Source organism: Uranotaenia lowii, chromosome 2 (genome assembly GCF_029784155.1).
Source record: "Uranotaenia lowii strain MFRU-FL chromosome 2, ASM2978415v1, whole genome shotgun sequence".
Taxonomy (NCBI): Eukaryota; Metazoa; Arthropoda; class Insecta; order Diptera; family Culicidae; genus Uranotaenia; species Uranotaenia lowii.
The window spans coordinates 81150968-81172482 of record NC_073692.1 but is presented as its reverse complement, the minus strand read 5'-3'; the positions used below and the strand labels follow the sequence as shown (position 1 = coordinate 81172482).

Sequence of the window (21515 nt, the reverse complement as noted above, 5' to 3'; positions counted from 1 at the left end):
CGAGATCTTTGAAAAAAGTTCTTTTTTTAAAGATTCGATTTAAAAAAAATCTGGGTCCTGAAATTTTCACAAAATTGTATAGGGGAGAATGAGGATGCTTGATTCCTTAGCTTTATCTCGAAATTGGAATGTCTTACAAAGATCAGATGTTCTAGAATCTAGAAAAATGTGCCCATTGAAGCAAAACAACAATACTTAGTGCTCAAAAATTTTAAACAAAATAATTTTTTGAGTTATTGAACTTTATTTGAAAAATTTAAAAAAATGTGACTTGAAAATCTTTTTTCGTCACTTTAAAATGTTCCTTACATGGAAAAAATATAACAAAACTATTTATTCCAATACATCAATCGTTCGAGTGTAACAAGAACTTTATAATTAGAGTGTCCATTTCCCGGCCATTTTAGCGTTCCCGGGAATCGGGAAATCTGATGATCCTTTTCCCGGGAATTCCCGGGATCCCGGGAAAAATTGAAAATGAAGATTTCTACATCAAGATCTTAACCATCTACTGCGTACGAATCCTTATCATTATGGTATTTTAGTTAGTAGCATTGCAAAACTTTTTTAACGCCTAAAAAATTTAATAAGCAAACTCAACACTCAAAACCAAAGTGCTTTAACCGACAAACTTATCTTATTCTAGCTGCAAAAATTTGAAATAATTGAGAACGATTTTTCATTATCGATAGAAGTTAGTTAGCTAGACCTCAGGTTATTTATCAAATATCGTAAATTTACAAATAACTATCCATTTAATTTACAGTATGTCATTTCTTTGCCGATGATTTTGCTACTGTCAACAGAATTCGAAACGGAAGTACTAAATTATGGGTGTGGCAAAATAGAAAATTTTGATTCTTTTCAGAGCGTTTCATTAATAGAATTGTTTGATTTTATAGTTTTTTACATTTACACTAAGTTTTCTAGCCGAAAAAATTTTTTTATATAATTCAATGTATTAACCAGATTGAGGAAAAAAAATAATATTTGAGACTAAGCCATCAAGGTAGGCATATCTTTCTCCTTGCTCAATTTGACTCATTTTTTCAATTACGATCGTGTGAATTTCTAGTAATTTAGCACATATTATTGGCTTCGGGAATACCCGGGATTCTATAAGAGTTTCCCGGGATTCGGGAAATCCCTAATTTTCTCAACTCCCGGGAATTCCCGACCGGGAAATCCCGGGTAGGACACTCTATTTATAATACCATATTTTCAAAGCAATGGAAAACTCTCAACTTTTTTCAGGAAAAGTTTTCTGAAATTTTGACGATGGGTACAATTGATTCCTAGGGTTCAAAACAGTATGTTCTTCTCCTGCATAAATCGTGATTATTTATTCAACAGTTTTCTGGAGAAAAAGTATTAAATTATTAATTTTCTCTCAGTTATGGAAATAGCGCCTTTAAGTATGCAATGTCATTAGGATTGAGACAAAATTATAGAATTTTCTTCTTCTGACAGTTATAAATTGTGAAATCAGAACAAACATGACCAAACTAGTCAATTGACATTCTAACTTGAGTTTTGTTTGGTTTTTTTTCCAAGAATGAGTGCTTCTTGAAAAAAGGATCAAGTCTCCTTCAATAGAGGATCAAGTATCCCTTAACTTCAAAAATATAACAATTTTTTTACTCCCACGAAAATGTTTCTAGTTCATCTACCAGTTCAAGTATCGTTCTAATTTATGGAGCATAGAAACTTGAAGTTACACGCTGTCAGAAAATGTAAAAGGTTACGAGTTGCTATTTTTTTTAGAAAGAGATATGGTGAAAATTGGAAAAGGGGATCAAGTATCCCCATTCTCCCCTACTTTATCTTTATTTTTTAAATTTAGTTTGGATTAAAAGCTTAACGAAAAATAAAGAAAAAAAATCAGCAAGCTATTTCCCAGAAAAAATTAAAATTAAAAATTTAAATATTTAAAAAATAGATGACATTTTGGGCAGTTTATTAAAAAAAATTTAGGACTAAATTTTTTTCTCAAAACTACTTGCTTATTTGTAATTTTGATACAAATTTGTTGATTTTTTTTCGTGTAGTTTAAATACAAACAAAATTTAAAAATAATTCAAAATTTGTAAATTTATAAAAATTTTAGGTCCAAGAACTTTTATAAAATAAAATCTTTGAAAAGTGGACTTTTTTCAATCATCGCGTTTGCGGAACCTCTATACATGATTTTTATAAGTTGGCCCCTTATAAAAGTTTGTTCTTAACACCCTTATTTATCATTTGGATGGTGAGCAATTTTGGGACACCCTACTATACATGTAAGCAAAACCGAATGAAGTTGATCAAATGCGGTAGATTTGAGACAATGTGAGTAACAGTTGACGATGACAGCTTTAGCATGTTCCACGGATGCTGTTTTCTAACATCTATGATATCTTTTTTCTTTCTTGAGAGTAATAGTTCCCTCATTTCGAAACAAAGTTCCTATATTTCGTTTATATATTTCGTAAAGATAGAGGGTTCAAGTCCTACTTGGGAACAAGGCATATTTTCAACATATTTTTTCATCTAATTTAATCCCTGAAATTCCAAATTACACAGTTGGATTTATTTCTTTACAAGTGAAGCTTCGCTAGCTGGATTTTTGAGTCAAGACCCATCTCTGGATCACATTTTAAAATTATGTACATTAGTTAAAACAAAAAAAAAACCATATTATTTTTTTTCATTAATCTCATTTCTTACACTATTTAAACGGTAAAAACTATTTCATTTATTAGCAAAAATAGATTAGTAAAAGGTCAGCAAAGCTATTTCTGTTGACGAAATGTTTTTTTTCTCTCCACGGATTCATTGTCCACTCAATAGAGGGTTAAAATGCCAAACGATTTTTCACATTTCAAACTATATTTGAAGATTTTTTCGGATTTTTAGAATTTTATCTACATACTTTTACATTTGGAGCAAAAATTGAAATTCTCGAAAAATATATGGAAAAAGGCCAAACACATCAATTTAAAAGCGTTTTTTCTCGAAATAAGCTTTTATGCACTTATACCCCTTTGACTCCAAGGGCCTCATATATGTATCGTTCAAAGTGGTATTTTACTAGATTAAAAAAAATCAGTTTACAATCACAAATTTTAATGAAAATTATTACATTCAAAATTTATTCAGAAAGTATCTGCGTGGTACCGACAAATTTGCAGAATATTTTTGCTGAAAATTTTCAAGTAAAATTTGGAGTTTATTTCCGATTCGAAACTAAAACCACTTCAATTTCATATATATGTAGATATTAATACTCTCTTGATATAGAAATCATGGATCTTAATTGCCTGAAGTTGATGTAAAACAAAAAAAAAATGTTATCTAGAAGGAGTTTTCTGAAAGGAGTTTATATTTAGGTGATGATAGGTACTTCGAAAAGAAATTTCTTCAAAAATGGCATTTTTCTATGAATATCTGAGTAATTTCTTTGACAACACTTTTAAAAGGTTAAATCTGATAATTTATGGAACAAGTTTTTCACGTCAATTAAAATTTAATGATTTGAGAATACTCAACATAACTGCTCAAATTCTAATCTTGGACCTGGGTACTCTGTTTTTGTATAAAAAAAATTAATTCAGTAATAAATACGTCAAAACAAAATATAGAAAAATAGACTTTTTATCAGATTAAAATAAATCCCTCTATTCTAAAGTCTAGCAAACGAAACCAAACTTATTTGAAAGTTTTTATAAATAAAGTTGTTTAATTACCTGAAAAGCCTTTAATGCTTCCTAAATATTGGAAAGAAACCGAAAGATTATCACACTTAGGTTTGATTTAAACTTCATATAAACAAAAAAAATCTTCATAGCTTCAAAATAACTTGAAGTTAAACTGAGGTCGAAGTGCAGTTCATAACGTTTTTTTCAGTTACACTCTTAATTAGCTTACAAATAATTCATTATCACTATCCGGCAAGTTCAGCACTTTTTCGCTCTTTCAAGTCACATATCTCTACAAATTGTTGTTCTATATCTATATAGAACATGATCATTATGTAAAAATTAAGGATGCCAGAATTTGTCATGGCGTATCCGGGCCGGACAAATCCGGGCTATTTAATCTAAAAACCTGACATAATCCGGGAGTTTAGTTTCTAAATTGTCGAACAGAAATCCGGGCAATATCGAAGCAAATTTGCTCAAAACTCAGGCATTACTCAACAAAAATCATGGTAAAAAACACTTTATGATTAAAAAAAACATTTTTATTATCTTTTAGGCTTCCTTTAAACCTTTCACTTATGGTTTTTTAAATCAATATAATAACTTAATTTCAGTTTTGATCGATTTGGAAAAAAAACTGAATGAATCAGGGCAATATTCTGGCTTTTTTCATTAAAATCCAGACAACCGGCTCGGAATGGAATTTTCCCAAATTTTGTATTAAATATCCGTGCAAACCCAGATAAATCCGTACGACCTGGCAAGCTGAGCATAAACCTAATAAAGAGATCTGATTTGAAAAAAAAAATTAATTTGGGATCCCGAATTTTGTAAAGAAAACTATTATTAAATTATATTTTTGAAACTCGAGAGTTCAAAAATCCCTTGAATCATTCAGTAATAACCAGAAACATATTTCGAAAACATAGTTACATCGTAAAAAGACTTCAACTGAATGAGAACAGTAGTTTTTATCATTAGCAATTTCCTGTTCATGAAAACAAATTAAATACACATTTAATTTGTCCATATATTTGATTCCTCAAACTAGGGGTCGCCACCATTATTTTTCGATCATCATTTTGACCACAATTTTCAGTTGGTGAAATATTTTAACAACAATTCCATTTCATTAGAATAGTTAGTTTTGGTCCAAGTTTGTCCATGATCAGACCTTATCGGTTTGCCAATATTTTCTATTTTTTAGTTCGTTTCATTCTGAATTTGGACAATGATTACGTGAGTCAAGTTAAAAAAGTGTCTTTCACTATGAAACTAGTGCATTCATTGCTGCGTAAACTGCCATTGGTCAGCCTTATTCAGCGCCACGATACATACACGTAAGTAAAATGGCACAAATCGACAGGGGTTGAACACTTTTATGTATCTAAGGAAACATTATACATGTTTAAGAGATATCTATGCTTAAGCTAGAAAACGAGAGCTAGCTAACTACTGAGAAAACCGAAAAACTGATTATTATTGAATCTATTCTACGGAATGTAGGTTCCTTTAATTGGAGCGATTCTTTATAAATTTTAGTAATTTTTTTTTAGATTCCGTCCAATTCTCAGCTACAGAAAAGTTTTTATGATAGATTTTTCATTTTCATATTCAAAAAATATAGTTTTCTATCGTATAACAGATCGGGAAACATGAAATCGTTTCAGAAATGATAACTTAAGTCGTTTACAATGATGTTGCAAATCGTAATTCCAGCTCCATAGCTATAAAATAGAATAAAATGTCGTCTGAAGTCATTTAAAATATATGATGGAAAGTCCTACATGTTTTAAAGTTTTGAAATTATTATGTTCATGCACGCCCGATCAGGAGAGCATATCAAAATAATAACTCAAACGTATCTCACCAAGATATTTACATCTGATTCAGTTATAATTAATTACTCAAACATTTTGATTTAAAGGTTCTCCAATCTGAATTATATCTAATTCTGATTGACAGACTTTAAGGGTTGAGCTAATTTTCAATGATAAAGATGTTTTTCGGATTGTCCTAAAATAAAATGATCATATCTAATTTTGATATACGTGCCACTTAATCTGAAACACGGACATCGAAGTCAACGGCCCAAACTGTACTTTAATGAGTTTCGCTCAACAGATCCCGATCAGGAGAGCATATCAAAATAATAACTCAAACGTATCTCACCAAGATATTAACATCTGATTCAGTTATAATTAAGAACTCTAAATTTTAGATTTTAAGTTTCTCCAATCTGAATTATATCTTATTTTTATTGAGCTAATTTTCAATGATAAAGATTTTTTTCGGATTGTCCCAAAATAAAATGATTATATCATATTTTGATATACGTGCAACTTTTTATGAAACACGGACATCGAAGTCAACGGCCCAAACCGTGCATTGAAACCGTGCAAAATTGAATCCAGTTTTTAGGAAACCAAAAATGGAGCATGTTTTTAGCATACAATGTGGATTATTGACATTCCACTAGGAAGAAATTTTTTTCGAAGCACTCATATCTTGATAAGTTATAATTTTGATAGGATTTGTTCTGTCCAATATCAAACTATGCTATCTGAATGAGATATAATCTTGAAAAGAGCATATCTTAAATTGATATAATTTAGCTATGATCGCATAAATTTTTTGATATAATTTGAGATATTTTAACATCCTACGAGTACTGAATAATAACTCATTTAGATAGGAAAAAATTAGTATCAAAATATCTCATCTTGATATAATTTAGTTTTTTCCTTCTGATCGGGATTCATAAAATTGAATCGAATTTTTGGGCAACCAAAAATGGAGCATGCCTAAAGCAAATTTTGTGGGTTACTGACATTCCACTAGAAAATTTTCTCGAAGCATTCATATCTTGATAAGTTATAAATGTGATAGGATTTGTTCTGCCAAATATCAAACTATGCTATCTGAACGAGATATAATCTTGATAGGAGCATATCAAAAACTGATATAATTTAGCTATGATCGTAAAGATTTCTTGATATAATTTGAGATATTTTAACATCCTACGAGTACTGAATTATAACTCATTCGGATAGAAAAAAAAATCAGTATCAAAATATCTCATTTTGATATAATTTTGTTTTTTCCTTCTGATCGGGCGGACTTCAAATGAGAAATTCATCGACATATTCTGTCTGCAATTGGTGTAGTTTTCGTCTCTTTGGAAAGAAATAAAATTTAAGTACCGATGTATATTGCCTCCACTTTGGTAGGTAAATGCTATTTTATCAACTTTCATATACGACCATTCTATAATGTATATGTAACGTTTTTCAAAGCAGCATAAGAATATAGTTACGAAAATGTATGCTGGGAATATGGCTTTGGACAACAAATGTCACATTAAATGGAATATATTCCTTCATAAGGCAAAATATATAAAAGTTATACCCTGTTACATAGTTCATCATTTTTGTTTTTGAATTTTGTAATTCGTCCTCTGATCTTACTCAATTTTTTAGTATTGATGTAAATAGTTCTTATGTCAAACGTATTTAACGATATTTTTTGTACAAGGACTATTTCGAATGTACCAAATTGTTTAAAAATAAAATCATATGGTAAAACTCATTAAATTGTCAATCTATTCGTTCTCGCATACATGTTTTATTCAAAATAACAAATAACTGTCAATATAGAGTCTTAAATTAAAAAAAAAACAGAAAAACAGGCTCTTATTAACACAATCGCTGATTTTGTTTATTTTTATATTCTCTTGTTTTTTTTAAATATGTTAAACATGAAAATATATTCGACGTTATGCAAAAAATATATTTCAAGACATTTATTTTTAATTTTTAGCGTTTTTGACTGCTCATTTAAAAGCTGTTAGTGGATTGTTGGAAAAGTAATCAGACCGAGTTAGAAGGAATTTGTTCAAAATCGATTCCTCTCACCCGAACCCAGCAAACATAACATCGCGTTAGAAATGTCAGCTCAACTCGTTAACAATGTTAATGTGAATCGTAATTCCTACCAAACCAAGTAAATGATCGTAATAATGGTTAGTTAAGGTCTACCAACTCGGATATGACAAAAGTCCGCCATGTTTGCAAATTTGTCTCCCGCGTGCGGGATTCAAGTGAGAAAACAACCTGGTTGTTTTCTCTGCGATAAGCAGTGCAACCAGATTTCAAAAAATCAGAGAGATCATTTGAATAAACTGTCCAATGAAAGAAGCAGCAAATATTGTCGCTGGCAACGGTTTGCATGCAATGAGAGCAAAACTTGCGCTCTCTCGCATACTGTCAGGATGTACGGTAAAAGGTGTTGTATATCGTCCAATTTTTACAACACTTATCGCTTAAACCAGAAGTTAAAAATATGTATGTATATTGCCTCAACTTTAGTACGTAAATGCTGTTTCTTCGAGTCATTTAAGATGATTTTATAATGTATATGAAACGTATAGCAAAGTTTGTTGAGAAATATACCAATAAATATGTTTGCTGGGAAGTCCAATGAGGCGGAAATGGCTTCGTAAATTTAAAAAAAATCAATTAGTTGGTAGTTGCGTAGAATGATCGAAAATTGTTGGGCCCATTTGGATCACTTCGTGGCATTTTTCCCTACATAGGTTCAAAATGATATCAATATTATTTTGTCTTACGACATAACTTGATGAACATTGGATTGTTATTGTTTTTGTTTATTTTTTGAGGATTTTAACCAACTTGGGCATTCTGCCTCTTTGAAATATGAAATAGCATCGTTTTTTGTACATCTTAACCTAGCTGAGTAGGTTTGCACTTTTGAGGAACTGGATCGGTTTATAAAGATATTAAGAACAAAGATTCGTCGTGTTCAATGCTGTTGCGATGCCCTATGCCACTGCTTTTCTTTCATTTAAGAGGGGGGTAGGGTCTAACATTTTAAAAAAATCGATTTTTTTATTTTTTTATTTTCTTATTGTTAAACATTTCAAGAATGTTGTGTCAAATTTTCAAGTCAATTGAAGCAAAACTGTAGAAGTTATAGGCCTTTATCTTCTCCTATCTAATACTGCAAGAAAGCAAGAGTAGAAACTTCAAACGCGTTTTTCTCAAAAGCACATTTTTAAAGTCCGTGGACATCGTCATTTGAAAACTACTTATCCGATTCTTTTCAAATTTGGAACATATATTCTATATATAAAATACCAGACCCCAACGTTTTTCTTTTTTGATTTTTTTACTTTGGGGAGATTTTACAGGTGAAAAATGGCGGATTTTTAAGTGAAAAATCGTAGTTTTTACTTCATACAGCCACAAAAATTTCATAAAAATATTTTTAAGTTAAATAAAAACGTTGGGGTCCAGAAAAACATCTATTAAAAATATTTTGCTCTGATTTTTTGACTTCAGATGATTCTGTACTGAGATACAGTGTCCACCGCAAATCCTGTTTTCTAAAAGGCATCCTCGAAAATGCTCCGTCATCGGCTCATTTTTCAATATTTTTCTACGAAAAAATTACTAAATGTTCTTTTAACAATGCTTTGTATAATGCAAAAAATTTGAATACATTTATTTGAACGATAGCTCCAGAAATTAATCGTGAAAATGGTGTTTTTTTTATACCCGTTAGACCCTACCCCCCCCCTTAACGCCTACATTCTCCTACTATATTGGCTGTTTTTTTAAAAGAAATCTAACAGTCAGCTGTAATTCTTCTTGTAAGTCCTACAGAGTTTGTCCGGAAAGTAATAGGACTGATTGTTTTCTGCCGCGACTGTACTTCGGAGCATGCACGCGCCGATTGGGCGAGAGGGCGTTCCTAGCTAACGAACGAGTAGTTGTTTGGTTGTCTCCTAGAACGGAAGAATCAGGAGATCCATTTTCGCGCGACGTGTTTCTGAGAGTGGTGCAAGCCGACACACTGTCGGTGTTAGTCGAAGTCGAAGGTCTTCCAGCACGGTCTTCATCGCAGACCTCTTCCCGACCCTCCAAAAAGGCTTGGTGCCAGCGAAACACACCACTTGTTGCTAAAGCAACATCTGGGTAAGCATGCTTTGTAATTTCAAACGTCTCCGAGTTTCACACCAAATTTAATCGTGTACCTCTGGTCTAACAAATGCTGCATTTTCGGCTTGCACCACTCACAGAAACATATCGCAAAAAATGGATCTCTTGATTCTTCCGTTGCTAGGGGACAACCGAACAACCGCTCGTTCGTTAGCTAAGAACGTCCTCTACCTAATCCAGCTGGCGCGCGCACGCTCCGAAGTAAAGCCGCGGCGGAAAACAATTAGTCCTATTACTTTCTGGACAAACCCTGTATTCTCAACTTGGTAAGAGCGTGTTGTTCCATGTAACCCTGTTTCAGCATAAAATTTTACATTTTATCCCCCTCAGAAACAGATGCTGGTTACCTTGCCATTCATCCTCCTATTTAGCTCTTTTTTCTGATCTTATCCAGGTAATAATATTTTGAGCTGGTACTTTACTTGAAGTTTTCTGATCGCTTTATCCTTTTGTTACAAGCTCATCAGCTTTTTCAATTCTTCGTGATGAGCGTAGTTTTCCAAATAACTCTGTCCCTGGTCACCGTTCTTCAATCTCTCTGGCATCCTACATCCGCCTGATCACGGTTCTTTTGGTCCAACGGTCCACTTGCTTGCTAAGCTTCTGCTTGACTAATGTCTACTGGATTCTTATCGAACACCGGTTGTGCAGAACAGTCATCCGGCATTCTTGCAACATATTTCGCCCAGCGGATACAATCGATCACCTAAGGAAGAAAAATTAAGATACACTTTTGATTATTCACTCCAATTTCAGTTAGCTTTGTTTTGATTTCAATTTCAAGATGTGGGTACAGCACGACTTGGTGCGAAACAACTACTGAAATTCACCTCTTTGTTGTACCCACTCTGTTGTAGCAGGTTCTGGAATTTTCCACCAGAGTGTGTTAGTGCTGTCTTAGTTGAATCGATCGTTGACGGCGACTATCGTTAATTGATCATTTCACAGTAATTTCGAAAAAAAAAATCAGTTGTTTTGTTAAATTTACTGCAAACAAGCTGTGGACTGTTTATTGATTTTTTTTCGATAATTCGTAAGATGTGAGATGACTTTCGATGGGTGGCACTTTAGGTAACTAAATTATTTTTTCACCACAAAGCCCAAACCCAACTCAAAGTTCACCACAAGACCCAAAGCTGCCTGTCAAACTCGCATGTGACAGCTGTCAATCGCACTGTTTATCTCTCTTTTGGAGAACGGTAATGAGAGAATAATCTCACTCGCTCTGTTATTTTTTTTCTATCCCATTCAACGTGCACCTCAGTCGCAGATATCGTCGAAACACTTTGATTCGTCGGTGGTCACCAAGGATCTCACCGTCAAACACGGTGCTCTCAGCTGATTTTTACACGCCTTGCGTGGTTCTTTGCTTATGTGAGTGTGTGTTGGTGGTTTCTAAGTGAGTCTACTCAGTTTACTATATCGACTACAAGTCTGGTCCCATTCGAAGTTTAAGAGTCAGAGTGCTAGGAACCGAGTTCAGGAATAGACGCACGTTGTCGTTGCCGTTCTTTAGTCGTTTGTCGTCCCCCAGGTGTTCTTTTGGTGGTGTGTTAGCCAGGCTAGTCGGGAGAGTCCCTTGGGCAAGTCAGTCATTCGTCAGCCAGGAGTGAGTTTAATTTCCCCGGTGTGTCATTTTGGGAAGCATTTCTGCGGCCCCCCGTTTGGAGTCAACAACAGCAGCAAAGTTTTTGAATTGACGACCATCGTTCGGTGGAAAGTGCATCGAAGTTTAGTGGCGTTGCACAGTGTAGTTTCGTGGGGTGGCCTCGTCTAGGTCTAGCTAGTTTTAAAGTGTGTATCGGGAAGTGAGTCTCCGGTAGTTGCAAGTGTGCGAGATTCTACAGTGCGGCCTACTGAGTTGGGTTGTGCAAGTTCGTAATAAATTCCGCACAATCCGTGGCGAGCTCTGTTCCCTGCCTGTCGCTTGACCTCTCGTGTCTCTTCTCCTCTGTGGCAAAGTGTGGAAAATTGTTTTTCCGAGCTCGCGTGAGGGCTTTCTGTTCCAGCAGGAGGACACCGCAAATTGAGTTTTGAAAAGTGTGTGACTTGGGTTAGGAAATTTATTGATCCATTAAAGGCACCTCACTGTAACGTGGAGCGAAACCAGGTGCAGCTCGAGTTCTCGTTCAGCCCTATTTAAGAAGTGTGTAGAAAAGTGGGGTGATTCTTTGCTGTGCTCTCTTGGTTTATCTATCGTGAGTGTTGCTCTCGGAATAAAATATCTACAATAAAAAAAAAGTGTAATAACCACAACCAAACCGTTGGATACTATTTGGTGTGGAGAAACCCAAGAGTCGAAGGTTGTGTAATTCCTCATACACATACACGCAGTAATCAACACGTACGGTCAGCAGGAAACGCGAAACGCCAAGAAGTGCAGTCAGTGCTCAGCAACTCGGTACCAAAACACCAGAGGATCTCGATCAAAGTAACCTTCGAGTCTTAATTCAAGCAATTATCAAGGTATGTTTACTTCCAACTTCCATCTAAGCCTTCAAAACAAAGCCTCCTTTACCACCACGAAAAATAACCAAGTACCTCCCACGCCTCCCTAGATCATGAAGCCATCTCTAATTAGGTTAGTTAAACTCTCTCTCATGTATGGTGATTAGTGTGTATAATCCGCTATCTTAAGCCGAAAACTCTTGAACTACCAAAACTCTCCCGTAATTTCTAGGCCTTTAGAAACCCTCTAACAGTATCTAACAAAAAAAATAAAAGCGTGTGCGTGTGTGTTTATATGGCGAGTGATGGATGTCAAAACGAAACCCAATCATTCTGGGATGCGAGTATAGTAACTCCACACCGTCTATAGTTGCCTTCTCCAAGTATACCTTAGCCTAATTCGCTTTTGAGAGCAGATGCGTTGATTAGTTTTATTGCTTCTGAGAAATCGAACTAACTACAACCCACTTCCAACTTTCATCGAGAAGATACCGACTCATTATTTCATTTGGTTTAAGCTTGTCTTTTATTGACAGTTTTCCAATCAAAGCGAAGCTTTGTTTTGTGTTTGTCACGTGACTCTTTCAGTCTCAAGCGATACAAACTTTTAACAGCCTACTATCAATGAAAAAAAAAAACACCAATTACCGATTACAATACAACAGAAATCTATGAATCAACCCAACTGGCTTCAGTTTCCTATTTGACAAAAAACTAAAGCAGCCTTGACAATCTTAGAGGGTTGGGGCTCAACTCTACTTTTGTAACAACTACGAATTCACCGTTTTATCGCAGAAGTCTGTTTTGTCTGGTGAGAAATGGCGCATTGATGCAGCTTTTTCGTTTCGGGGTTTTAGCGAACTGATAATGGGTAAACAATGCAAGGCTGGCTGAGAACCTCACTCGCGGTTTATCAGTGTGATTTATGAACGACTCAGTCGATAGGTTCTCGTTGTTTTTTTCTTAGATTGTAGTGAGTAAAGTTGTTTCTTTTTTCACCAGCGTCAGATATCAGTTTTGCGCATAGTTACTGCTTTATTGTTAAGATCCATTTGATTAATTTTTAATAAAGGAAGGCTTGCTCTATTTTGAATCGGGTCACATACAATTTCTGAAATTTCCATGAGGAAAGAACGTACAAAATTGGTAAACATACGTTTTTTAGGGTATTTATTAAATTTTTAAGGAAAACTACAAAACAAAAATGATAACATCAACAGCATCGGCCATTTTTTCTACCACTTTGCCATTTCTGATGATGGTTTAATTGATTTAAAACCCTTCTTCAATGTACGCTTGATTATTGCCCAATATCTTTCTGAGAAGAAACTGTGGGAATTTTGGTGGATTAAAACTGTATACGAAAACAATAATATTATTCCTCTGGAACCTTTACAATTTATCTCAGGTGAAGTGGCAGCTAGCTTAATCGGGCTAGAACTTCACGGAGCCTTCGAATGACTGGATAAACTAAGGTTGCCAAAATTTTATTAACACTTACCCAGGCCGGACAAATCCGGCTTAATTTATCTAAAAACCTGGCAAAATCCAGACATTTCATTCCAAAATTTTAACAAAAAATCCAGGCAATATCCGGGCAAATTTAGTGAAAATCTAGGGATTACTCAACACAAGTTAAGAAAATAAAACGTGAAAAATGATTTTTTAAAAGCAGTTTTTAAATCGTATTTAAAACTTAAAAAAAAAATTCTCATGTTTATTTTTATAAAACTTGCTCAACAAATTTCGTTTTGGACGCATAAATAAAGATTTTTACAACAAAAATCTTTTTTGCTGGTTTCGGCAAATCAAGTGAATAAATACGGGAAAAATTCGGGATTTTTTTTTTAATTAAATCCGGGTCGAGACGGACTTTTGCCAAATTTTGTATTAATTATCTGGGCAAACCCGGATAAAACTGTGCAATCTGGCAACCTTAGAATAAACGGAATCAATTGAAGACATTTTTTTTTAAACTTGTCCATTAGACTGCTGCAAAAAATGACTTTTTGCTCCCATACGTTTTTACAATGAAATATGGGTTAGTTAGCATCAGTGTAAAATTTGAGATCATTTGGTTGATTTCTTTATTCCTCATGCTATGGAATACAGCTTTCAAATAAGAAGTCAAAAACGCAAAATTTAAAAAAAATTGAAAAAAAAACTATTTAACACTGAATATCTTTTCTGAGATGCAAGTTAGGGTTGTGCTTTCTTAACATGAAGTGTACTGCAAGATTCGAGAAATATTTTTCATCCAAAGTTATATTTTTTGGAACTTTCAGTACATCTCTAGCGAATTTTGAATTAATTTTTTTTAATTTCCCGTACAAAATTCCTTAAATTTTACTGGCACTTTTGGCTGCAAAAACAACCAAAAAATGTTTTGGGAGGTGTGAAAATTCAAGAATTTGAAATTGCCATACAAAACTTGCAGCGGTCTATTGTCTATACATTCTTTCATCAGCCAAATTTACAATTATCAAATATATAACATGGCTTTTCAAATCATCAGCTTTCGGGCAAATTTATCCGCAAAAACTAATTTGAATCTATCTGGAACATTCCTCCTGAGGTAGTCAAGGTATAATTGCTGCCGCTGGATTTGTGGATCTCGAGAGTTTGAATGCCTTGGGGGCCATTCTATTCTATTCTATTTTATTTAGAGGATTTTATCCAACTTGGTCATTCGTCTTCTAGCGATTGTTACTCTTGACCATATAGGCAGCGTTGCCAGATCTACGGATTTGTTCGTATATCTACGTATTTTAAGCATTTCTACGGACCTACGGATCGATGGGGAGGGAAGAATGCCACAAAGTGGTAAAGTCCTGGCAAAAAAAAAAATCCGGATCGATGTTAGAAATCTACGGATTTCTCCGGATTATTGAAAAAAAAAAATTAAAGGGATTATGCTGATAAACGAAAATTCTACCTGCCGACCAAAACTTAAAAGGTTCTCAAGTTTCATATTGCCAAAATCAGTATATTTTTCATTTTTAGTCAAACCCACGTATTTGAGTGATTTGCAATCTGGCAACACTGCAGGATTTGCCACGTGGTTGTGCAGAATTATTTTTCCTCACTCGCATTCCATCTTGGATAATTTTTAAACGGATGTCCTGAAAAAAATTACACCACTAAATAAACAATCCTTATAAATCAAAACGCTGTCATTAGTTTCTTGGTTTGACAGCTGGAGGCGCTGCGGTAAATAAGGTAAAACGATCCGATTTTAAGTGGTGCAGGCTGCCTAATTAAAATGACATGTTAAGTTGTTTGAACCTTTAAAACTTAAGAAGACTTTAACAAAATGTAGATTGAGAGTAGTTTTTTTTCTCATCGTTTCATCAAAGACAAACAGACGGGACACTCGTATTTCATTCTTCGTGAAATCGTCAACAGCTAGTCGATTTCGCCACTAGAGTATACTGCTTTTGGATTATAAATTCTCGATAATGGTAGCCTTCTAAGGCTACTAGTTTGCACAAATTTCGTTAAAAAGAGAAATATAAGATTTATGTAGATTTTTTTTTTTACATTTTGGAAGTCTTTAGGTTCCAGAAATGCTGAAACGTTCGAGAAACAGTGTGAAGAAGTTTTTAGATTATGTGTGGATGAAGTGACGACTCTTGCCAAGATCATTTGGGTGCAAAATTGTTAATCCCATTCGAAACTTATCTTCTATATCTGAATAATATTAATACAAGTAGACATGGGACTTTTGGTTGCTTGGGTTCTTTCTTTGCGATTCTGTTTCAATGGCGTGATGGTTAGGCGCGGACTTATTCTGTATTTTGTAAGTTTGAATCTGAAAATGAAAAAAATCCGATCTGATTGGAGAATTTTACCTGTTTTTTTTTTTTTTGTAAATTTGGAATTATGAACAATGAGTTAATCTGCAGTTTTGGTATTAAGGCGGATCAGCTAGACGATAATCATTTTAGCCAGAGGAACTTTCCGGAATTCATTTTTAAAATCAATATTAAAGAGTAAAATAATGTCTGACTTTCATCACTTAGCAGCACAGAACATTCTATTCTATTCTAGTTAAATAGTTAAAGTTTGTTTATTTATAGAGGATTTTAACCAGCTTTGGCATTCTTCTTCTACAGAACAATCACATTCACAATTTTGCTTCTCACAACTTTCAGAAGTGTAAACCAATACGAATAGGATACTTTTGTATCCCTGGAATCTATGAAAATCGAAAACTTCACATTTAAGTACGCGAATATATTTGTTGCTCGTTACCAATCGTTTAACAATCTCAATCGCACCTGGAAAGCAAAAAAAAAATGATTAAGTTGTAAAACAAAATATCCCAATATTTCTGATTAAATGATAAATTGGTTATTTACACTCTTGCGTAAACGCCAAATTGTCATAGTTAACCATGATTCATTCTAAAATGTTAATTAATTGGTAGCCAATATCACCAGCAGATGGCAATGTTATCACTCTTGCGAAAATTAGTCGATTTTTCGTCAGACTGTCCTGTCTTTTTGTTTGTGGTTTTGTGTTAAGTATGTTTTTTTGTACAGTTTGATGCGAAATGTCCTAGTTACTATTGAAATGTCAAGTGAAGATTATTGTGGTCACATTGATCGTTCTATTTTGGTTTAAAATGTTAATAGAAGAAAGTGGATATGCAAAATACGCTTATTATGTGAAGGTGTATTTTTTTTTAAAGCACCTGAGGTCTAAAACTGATCGTGTGTGTTGTGTTTCTAAGATTTTAAAATTTTATTAAGGTACGCGAGTAATTTCAAATGTTGTATGAAAAAAACTAAAAATTTCGATCAAGATCGACTGCTATGTTAATTGTACATGTTTTTGGCTTTCTTACAGAAAGGCATAGGGAACGGTCAGTTGGGGATATCATTAATTAAGGGTCCAAGACCCCACTTTATAGGTACCAATCGACTCAGCTCGACGAGTTACGATGATGTCCGGAAATTTGTATGTTTCATAAAAACGTTCTTAACACATTAACTCCTATTCTAGGTTTCACGATTTTGATGAATTTAGTATCAAAAAATTGCATTTTTTTTCCTGTAGGACTTATTTCAAAACCAAAAAAAAACAAAATTGTTTCAAATTTTTCTATTCCATAGAACATATCATGCTTACGTTGGCTCCAAAAAAGGTAGCCATTTGCTCAGCAGCAGTAGCCAGCAATCGCTAAATTAATTACACAGGCGATCAAAAATTTGACAAAAATTTCATAAAACAGCAGAGAATCGATCCCACGCCATCTAGCATGAGAGTCTAGGAGGTTAACCCCTTGACCACTAGTGAGCGTCGAGATATGTGGCTCTCAAACTTTAACAGTTTGAATTATTTGGATTATAAATGAACTCGTTGAACTTATACGTTTATCCTCCAAAAAACGTACTGGGCACCTTTTTTTATATTGAGTTTAGTAATTTTTGCTATCGATTTTCTTTAATCATAATCTTTTTTATAGATTAATAATAAATAATTCAGAAATAAGGAATCCATTATTGTGTCATTTACTTCCAAAGATAATTGACACTCTGTAAGAAAGCCTCCAATCCACTGATAAGTGTATTAAATCGGGTTTTTTTTTGAGGAAACGAGATAGAAAGGTTATAACTTTCCAAACAGAGTGTTCTTTTTCGGAAAAGAATCAAGCAACACTGACGAAATTAATCGTTGAATGTTCATAAATTTTGCTTTGATGTAAAAATTATTCCCTCATCAGTCTCGAAATATTCTAATAAAATGATCTTCATTAAATTGTGACTTGTGAAGTTTGTTATGAGAAAAGAAAGACTGCGATTTCGTAACTGGAAGCATGAACATTTCTTTTTGTAATATTATTTGAAAAATGCTGAACATAAACTATCCCAGAGTTAACAAATGTCCTATTCTTAAAGTTCCAAGAAAAAAAATAGAAAACTTAAGCAATAATTGATATTAATTTTTGTAGGATCGTGGCAGCTAGTTTCTCTGGTAATTCAGACTGGTTTTTTACTAAAAGGTTAAACAGTATAGGTATGTAGATTTTTTTTTTGTTTGAGCATTCAAAGTCTCCGAAGTCAATAAATTTCTCGTTATTATGATTGATATTGCCGACATTTCATATAATTAGGAGTAACATCTATTGTGTTTAGTTCATTTTTGACGATTTCCTTGTTATTGAATCTTTCGGAATCGGATTTAATGAAATCTAAAACCTCACAATTTTGGATTAACTTATTTTTGGTCTCTGTGTTTTCAATCCAGATCACCATATTGCTAAACACTCCAAAGTCGTGGCAAATTCATCGTGTCCCCGTTTAAATCTAAGAAGTGTTTATCTTCCACATGTATGTTGGGTAGCCGAAATGTATCGTTCATTTTTTTTTTGCTTCTGCAACGCATGATTCGATACCATCCCAAGATAATGCACGATGCACGATGCACGATATACTCGGCATCTGGAAAACTGTTCGTTTCATATCTAATCTGGGTGGCTATAAATTTCTCATTTCGAACTTGATAAACCACATTGCCGATGGCCCTTTGAAGATTCGTTGGCGAAACATATGATATCTGAACATTTGAAAGATTGGAAGATTGTCTCCTTCTTAGGATGGTGGTACTCGTACAATCCAAAAACAGTAAATGCTCAGGGGAATTTTGAGAATATCAGGCACTTCGATTTTTTTTATTCAAACTTAAAAAATGGTTGCTTTATACGCTTAATTTTAGAAATTTATTTTTATGTCCAAATTACAACCGATCAATTAACACCACCTCCCCGCTTCCCTCCAAAAAGTCCACTCATTCTCCAAACTCACCGCAGAAGCTAAACCACACAAAGCTGCCCGTTAAACCGCAGCGAAAAAAACAACAAACATCACTCCAACAACGAGGCATATAGTACCAAACAGCAAAAAACCGAAAAAAACGTGAGTGAAATTCTTCATTAAAAATTCATTGCTGACCGGAGGAGTTTGACAAGGACAGTTGTTTGCCGCCACCATACGAAATTAGTTATATGCCAAAAGACACATGTAGATAGTATACTTTTGTGCTCTTCTTCATGCGGACATGGGCATAAAGGTACCGACTGTAGACTACAGTAGCTTATAGTAGCATTTGTGTCACGTGTACTGACGTTTAAAATTTTTCACACCAGCATACCTATGTCAGTTCCGTTTCATCAAGTTTGAAAGTTTAAGTTTAAGTTTTCATCAGAATTGTTTATTCAATTCATTGCCTCGATAGAAAACTTGTAGGCAGTGTTGTTGACGTTTTAAGATTATTAAAACACAAAAAACTTTTATGCAAATCTTAAACACTGATTGATCATTTCGACACTGAAAACAATTTCAAAAAGTTCTACTTTTCAGCACTGAATTCAAAAGTATATTTCACTACCTATTTGATCATAAACTTTCAGTCGTTAGCATGTTGTTATTTGTTGACGTAAGTTTCTTGTCGGTTAATGGATAAATTTTCGAGAAAATTTTTCGACTTTGCATAAAATTGTGTATGCAACTCGTAGCAAAATTAGATTTTTTTAGCACTCGACGTTATTATGCACGACTCGTGCTGAAAGAAAAATGCACTTTTTGTAACTTGATGCATGAATAACTATTTTTTGAATCTTGAACTTTCAATTATGCTACCCATGATGTATATCGTAGAGTATGAAAAGATAATTTTTACTTCAACTCTCATGCACTTCAGAGTGTCAAATTGACACGTATGACCCTGTGACAGTTAGTTACCTGTTTTTTGTGTGTGTTAAATCTATAAAATTAATGGAATTATAAATTTTGCCTCGATTAGAACGAACTTTAGACTATAGGAAAACATGTAACGTTACTTCACTTTAAGTTTGAGATATGATGTGCCACTACAAAACTTCATTTTAAAATTTTTCAAATTCGGAAAAAATTCCTAATAAATACTGTAAAAAAGCTGTAGATAACCTATCAAAGTGGTCCATATTCCATCTGTTTAGTAATGAAACTTTGCATTATGAAGTGCATTTATTTAAAGGGCTCGGAAGGGTGGTAATATCAAATCTGATTTGACTTTTGCAATAAAATGATCAAATCTTGTAGCACAACGAAACGCCACATTTAAGCCGTGTCGAAAATAGACGCTTTTTTTGAACATAACAGATTTTTTTTTAAATTTTTGTATAAAAAAAAATTATAAAAGTGTTATTTTCAAGATATTGTGAAATCAGTTGTTGTTACTGATTTTTGTGAACACGTTTACGGCAATTTCAACTATTTTATGAATCATTTTTCATTAAAAAAAAAATCCAGGGATTGTGAAGCTAAAAAATTTGGCAAAAAGGAGCGATTGGAAAAAAGTTTTAAAAACACTGTTCTTGTATAGAGTGAAACTGAAAAAAACTGATGCATGAAAATCAATTTGAAGGAACATATGTACTTCTTGTTGGGTTCAAATAGAATCGAAAACGTAATTTCAAAAATACATATATGTTTTCGCTGCAGTTTCTTGACAGTTTTTCAACTTTTGTTTTACATAAAAAATCATGTAATGACTATTTAACTGTATTTTATTTTTTGGCACATTTTGACAGGTACAATCTACTCCTTAAAAATCATTTGATAGCTTGTCTGGCCCACAATATTCTACCATACAAAATAGAGTTAATAAAATGCTTATGAACAGATAGTCGTTAAGTTAAGAAATTGTATTTTCCAGAATCGATAAAAAAAATTATGATTTAAGAAGTCACAATATACATTTCCAGAATATCATATTTATATATAAGAAAGATCTCAAGGATCTTAAACCGTCTGTTTTTTTTATTTATTTGCGACACATTACCAACGTTTTGGCATTACTGTCAACTAAACGTTCTAACGTTCTAAATTCAATAGAAATTGGAAATTTGGTTATCATGTTTAATTTTATATTTCCAAAAATTATAATTTACAATCTGCATTATATTAAAATTGAATTTTAACTTCGAAGAGGAAGAATTGCTATGGAATCCCGCAGAGTGCTCATTAAGGCTCATTTATATTAACGTTTCAATAATTTTTTTTAACCTCCTAATGAAACTATCTGCACGTTTAAAAACGACACAACTTTTTTCCTCTTTAAATTTTAAAATGAATGTTTGTCTGCATGCATGACTGTTCCCTATATGTAGACTCGAAAACTACTGAATCGATCGTTGTGAAACTTGGTATATGAGAGTTTTTTGAGTGGGAGATGGTTTCTCTAATACTTGTAAATCACTCCCATTAAAAAGAAGGGGGCTCCCATACAAATACTTCACAAAAATATGGCACAAGCCATACAAATTTGTTGCTATATCTTTCAAAGTTTCTACAAATACATACTTCTTCTTCCTGAGATGATT

General features: G+C 33.5%; 1 protein-coding gene across 8 annotated transcripts in view; it reads left to right on the top strand.

Moving 5' to 3' along the window:
* LOC129748107 (protein NDRG3) overlaps positions 1 to 21515 on the top strand; it is a 214119-nt gene that overhangs the window by 3008 nt on the left and 189596 nt on the right. For 2 of the 8 annotated variants that reach the window (XM_055742593.1, XM_055742590.1), the window contains exon 1: positions 11097 to 12166. The exons of 1 other annotated variant lie outside the window; for it this stretch is intronic. The gene's annotated coding sequence lies outside the window, so the exon portion shown is untranslated. Of the gene's footprint in view, positions 1 to 11063; positions 12167 to 21515 lie in introns of those variants that run through there. 5 more of the 8 variants (XM_055742595.1, XM_055742584.1, XM_055742591.1 and 2 more) reach the window with 5 other exon arrangements.